Genomic DNA, 5,796 nt, shown 5'->3' on the forward strand with positions numbered 1-5,796 from the left:
GGGCTAGGCTGGTTGAAGATGGAGGATTGGGAAGAAGAGACAGGGAAAGAGGGAGAGGGAGAGAACAATGAGACGTACGTGTGTGTGTGTGTGTGTGTGTGGAATGTATCTGCATATTGTGCATATGTGTGTATGGAGTGTGTGTGGTATTTGTGTATATATACATATGTGTATATATGTGTATGTGTGTATATATATATGCGTGTGTGTGTGTGTGTGCCCCTATCTGAGAGACTGACCCTTGGAGGGAACTTTATCTCCTCTTGCTAGTCCCCTTCTTGGGAGCCAGTGGGAAGGATCCTAAGTGGGCATAAGAGGTTTGAGTGGGTTGGAGGCAGCACTGCTATGAACTAGCTGTGTGGCTCTCAGAAAATTGCCCATCAGCTCTTGGCATCAGTTTCACCATCTGTAGAATGGGATGCACCACACATCCTTCCTAAGGAATGTCAGCCAACCCTTGATAATTGGGGAGAAGCGAGAAGGTCCTGCTTAGTTTATACCCCGCCCCCCAAACACTCACACATCTGCCTGGACTCATGAACTTGGCTGCAGGACACTGAGGTGTGAGGGGCTCTGGAGGCCAGCTGTGTAACCTTGTCATACATAGCTGGACTTGGCCTCTGCCTCACTGTAGGACTTCGGGTGAGTCCCTTCCCTTCTCTGGGCTTCGGTGAGCCTATGCAGTGTACAAGCCACTGTAAATTTAAACAGTGCTTTATTCGTTCTAAGACTCTGTGGGCGGGCTGGGTGGCTCCTTGTCTGGTTTCTCTGGGCTCACCCCGGCAGCCCTGCAAGCAGGAACGTTGGCTGGGCCATAAGGTCCAGGAGGGCCCTCATGTGTTGGGCAGTAGGTCCTGCTGTTGGCCGCAGGGGGCCTCAGTTCTCCATCAGTGGCCTCTCCTCCTCCAAGAAGCTACACCAAATTCCTTTACGGCATCTTAGGGCAATAGCTTAAGAGGGTGAAAGCAGAAGTTGCAAGGTCTCTTGAGCCTGGCCTTGAGCTTGTATAACATCACTTCCATTGCATTGGCCAATCCAGGGTGTGATTCAAAGGGTGGGAAATTAAACTCCGCCTCTTGGGAGCGTGGTCAACTCCCATCGCAAAGGTTTACACACCAGGTGGAACTGGGCCAGACTTGCTAGTCTATTACAGAAACTTTGCGTTTAAGGGTTCCTTCCAGCTCTAAGTCTATTGTACATGCCAACTGTGTACCCAACATTCGGGCAATAAGGAAGCAGCAGGCACCCTCCCTGTTCCCTGGAATCTTCCATGCAATCATGCCAGCTATCTCAGGAAAACTGCGGGGAACCAGCAGGTCAGCTCACCTGCTGAGGAGCTGGGAAGTGCTGTTGGCTGCTTTGTGAATGACCACATTTCATCAGCACTGGCAACGCTCGGCCATTTGGGCAAATCATTGTGCATGTCACATGCCTTAACAGTTTAACAGGAGAACCTGAGGCCTCTTTCCTGGAGAAAGGGGTCCAGGTTCCCAACAACGCATCACAAGTTCTCTCATTTGCATCACACCTTTCAAGGGCTTTGGGACGAGGATTTGGTTTCAGAGAGGAAACGGAGGCCCAGAGAACCGAGGGACTGACCTGAAGCAAGGTGAGGGTGGTCAGAAGCCCCAGTCCAGGCTTCCCTTCAAGGGCCCGTAGGGGCCACTCGGCCAGACAAAAGTGCAGCTGCTCACCTGCCCATGCCCGTGGGCCTGGTGCCCTTCTCTCAGGTGGGAGCATCCCAGGTCTCACTCCCCACCCCAGTGACCGTCCCACCATCCAGCCCTGGGAGGACCACCCTGGATCTCATCCTCTCCTCCCTGCTGCGTCTCAGCCCTGCTTGGTGCCCTGAGCAGCCAGCTGTAACCAAGGAGGACCTCAGACTCAGCATCTGGGACTGGGAACACTCTTAGGGCCGCCCAGCCCCCCACTGGCAAGGGCAAGGGGGGAGCTGTAGGTATGGATGGGCCTCCTGGCCTGAGTGACACGGGGGCACTTCCAGATCCCTCCCAAACATCTTCATTGTCACCGTCTTGTCACTTGCTCAGACGCTTGTGACACATGTGACAGTGGCTCCTTAAGGAGGGCCCATCTCTTGGTTTACATGTGAGTGTGACCCAGGGTAGGTAAGTTTTGACAAGGGCCGAAGCAAAGGCTTCCTGGGGTGTCCAAGTGGAGGGCGCTGGGGATGGGCATGGGGTGGGGGCCCCAGGGGCATGAGCCCGGAGCCCAGACGTGAGCACCAGTGGAGGGCAGGCTCCAAGGCTGCAAAGCCCTGCTGCTGTGCTCTGCGCTGACTCACCTTCCCTCTCCCACCTGCTCCCTTCAGAGCCTCCCACCCGCCTTCCCCGCCCCTGCACCCAGGCAGGCAGCTCCTCTGATCTCTCACTGCACTTGGGCTCCAGGCGGCACTGAAATAGGGGGGATCGCTGACTCTGGGGGTGTAAGAACCTTAGCGATCATGAGCTTAGAGTCACAGAAGAGACCTTGAAGGAGCTGCCAAGCCTTCCCTCATGGCCTCCCCATCTCCCCTGCGGGGCCAGGAAGGAGAGGCCCTGTCCTGTCCCCTTTCCACCCTCCTTGTCACAGCCCCAGGGTGGGGTAGGTGGCAGGGAGAGAAGGAAGGGGTGTCAGGGGGTGTATGAGGGTGTGGGCTCACCAAGCTGACAGCCAGCCCATCCCATCCCAACTAAAACCCCACCTTTCGGGCCTAATTCTTGTAGGTTCATCTTTTTTTCTTTTTTTAGGGCCGCACCTGCGGCACATGGAAGTTCCCAGGCAAGGGGTCAAATCAGAGCTGCAGCTACTTGCCTACACCCACAGCCACAGCAACACCAGATCTGAGCCACATCTGTGACCTATGCTGTAACTTGTGGCAACACTGGATCCTTAACCCACTGAGCGAGGCCAGGAATGGAACCCGCCTCCTCATGGATACTAGTGGGGTTCTTAACTCGCTGAGCCATGTGGGAACTACTTGAGGGTTCATCTTTGCTTCGTTCCCACCAGCTTCTGAAAAACTCTTTTTCCTTATGAACTCAAATTACCTAAAAAGAGAAAAGGGAGTTCACTGGTGGCTCAGGGGTTAAGAATCTAGTGTTGTCACTGCTGTGGCTTGAGTTGCTGCTGTGGCACTGGTCCCTGGCCCGGAAACTTTCACATGCCAGGGACGTGGCCAAAAAGAAGAAGCCAAAGAGAGAAGAACCTAGAAGGCATTCAACTCAGCTGTTTCACCTCCTCACATCCTCGCCTTTGTTAGACCTTAGTGAGATCACGTGGCTATATGATCCCAGCCCTTCCCTCCTGGATCTGGCTGTTCTCATCATAGATTTTTCTGGTAGTTATTTTTCTTGGTTTTGCTGGATTCTACACATTTTCCATTTGTAATAACAATATAATGTTTCTAAAAATCATAGCGCTCAATAGGCCAAGCCGTCATGTACGGTGGGGAAACTGAGGCCTAGAAGGAAATAGCCTTGAACCCTGCTCTCCTGGATCCCAGTCCCGTGCCTTCTCACTACGCCAACTACACAACTGATGGGGCCCATTGCAAAGTGAAAATGTGTGTTCCTTGTTCAAAAGTTGGGGGAAACTGTGCCATTAAAGGCACTAAAAATAAAACTTTTTCCTTTCTTCGGATTACCTCCCCTGCGCACGTGCTTGCCACATCATCCCATTGGACTTCACTTATAAAATTTACAAGGTCGGGAGTTTCCACTGGGGCTCAGTGGGTTAAGAACACGACATAGTGTCTGTGAGGATGCAGGTTCGATGCCTAGCCTCACTCAGTGGGTTAAGGATCCAGTGTTGCCGCAAGCTTCGGTGCAGGTCACAGATGTGACTCGGATCCTGTGTTGCTACGGCTGTGGTATAGGCCGGCAGCTGCAGCTTCGATTTGACCCCTGGCTCGGGGGACTTCCATAATGCTGCAGGTGCAGCCCTAAAAAGAAAAAGAAAAACATTTTACAGGGTCAAAGCCAAAATTAAAAACTTCAAGGAGATTCCACAGTGGCACAGTGGGTTGATGAGTTAAGGATCAGGTCGTAGCTGTGACTCAGATTTGATCCTCAAACTTCTATATACCGCCGGCTGGCGGGGGTGGAGACCTTCAAGCCAGAGACCACCAAGCACTGAACCAAGCTTGGGTCCCTTCCATGAAAGCAGCCTTCGGCCTGATTTTTCCCCTCCTGTATCTGGACGAATTCCAGCTTTTCTCCAGGATCCCCAGTGCTGCGACCAACATCTTTGTGCCGTTTGTTTTGGTTTTGTTTTTTCTCACTTTCTTTTCTTCTTGTGGCTCTTTGCTCAGGCATAACAGAATTCCCGGTTATGTATGCCAAACTCTCTAAAAATGCAAACCCCCCAGCATCTGAACTTTTCCACCAGAACAGGGTCAAGCTGGGTTCCTAGGACTGGGAAGGGGGGCGGTTTCAAAACCAAGCTCCCCTTCCGCAGCTTCTCGAGGGGCTCCCTGTGGAGAGGGTGAGTGTGGATGAGGAAGAAAGGCTGGCACTGGGCACAGCCCTGGTACCAGGGCGCAGAGCCAAGAACAATGGCATTTATGTAGATATTTATAGACAGGAAAGATCATGTGTGGAGCCGGGGGGTCCTAGGTTTGAATTCCGCCTCCCCCAGTTACTAGCTCTGTGAGTTTGGGCAAGCTGGCTTACATCTCTGAACCTGCTTCCTCAACTGTCAGCAAAGGGCCATGCATATCTATGTCACATACTTGTTGCTTGGATTAAATGAGATTTCATATGTGACCAGGCACAGTATGGCACTCGGGTGTTTTGTTTTGTCTTGTCTTGTTTTGTTTTGTTGTTTTTGGCTGCACCCATGGCATATGGAAATTCCCAGACCGGGAGTTGGAGCCGAGCTGCAACTGTGACCTGCCACAGTGGCATCAACACCAGATCCTTAACCCACTGCGTTGGGCCCAGGATCGAACCCGAGCCACCCAGAAACAATGTCAGATACTTGACCTGCTATACCACAGAGGGAACTCCTGGGCATATTATTGGATCCAAATAAATGTGAGTTGCCTTTGATGGGCTTACCGTAGGTGAAACAGCTCAAAAACCGAACTCTGATCTTCCTGGCAGCCATGCAACAAGGGAAACCTGGAGTTCCCATCGTGGCACAGCGGAAACGAATCTGACTAGTAATCATGAGGTTGTGGGTTCGATCCCTGGCCTCACTCAGTGGGTTAAGGATCTGGCGTTGCTGTGAGCTGTGGTCTAGGTCGCAGACGCAGCTTGGATCTGGCGTTGCTGTGGCTGAGCTGTAGGCCGGCAGCTGTAGCTCTGATTAGACCTCTAGCCTGGGAACCTCCATATGCTGCGGATGCCGCCCTAAAAAGAAGAAAAAAAAAAAAAAGAAGAAGAAGAAGAAGAAGGGAAACCTGAGAGACCACTTAGCTCTCAGTATGTAAGTACCGGGAGGCTAAAGAAGGACCTTGGGTTCGACTGACTGTGTGGTCCTGAGTGATCTCTTCCGTTTTCTGAACCTCATTCTCCTCACTGTCAAAGTTAGACTCTAGACCTACTGACCTCCAGGCCCTGACAAGTCTGACAACCTGGGACTCAGTTCCTCTGTCCTTCAGGACATGGCAGGAGGTCTTGGGAGGTGTGAGGAAGGATAGGACTGGTACTTGGCCAAATCGTGAGGATGCCAAGTCCATCTTTGCCCCCTCCTACAATCCCTGGCAAACCCCCCCCCCACTCCGTTCACTGCTTCAAATCTGGTATAAAATCCCTACACAAGCCCTTTGGGATTCCAGCCAGAGGCGTTTGCCCA

Source organism: Sus scrofa, chromosome 5 (assembly GCF_000003025.6).
Source record: "Sus scrofa isolate TJ Tabasco breed Duroc chromosome 5, Sscrofa11.1, whole genome shotgun sequence".
Taxonomy (NCBI): domain Eukaryota; kingdom Metazoa; phylum Chordata; class Mammalia; order Artiodactyla; family Suidae; genus Sus; species Sus scrofa.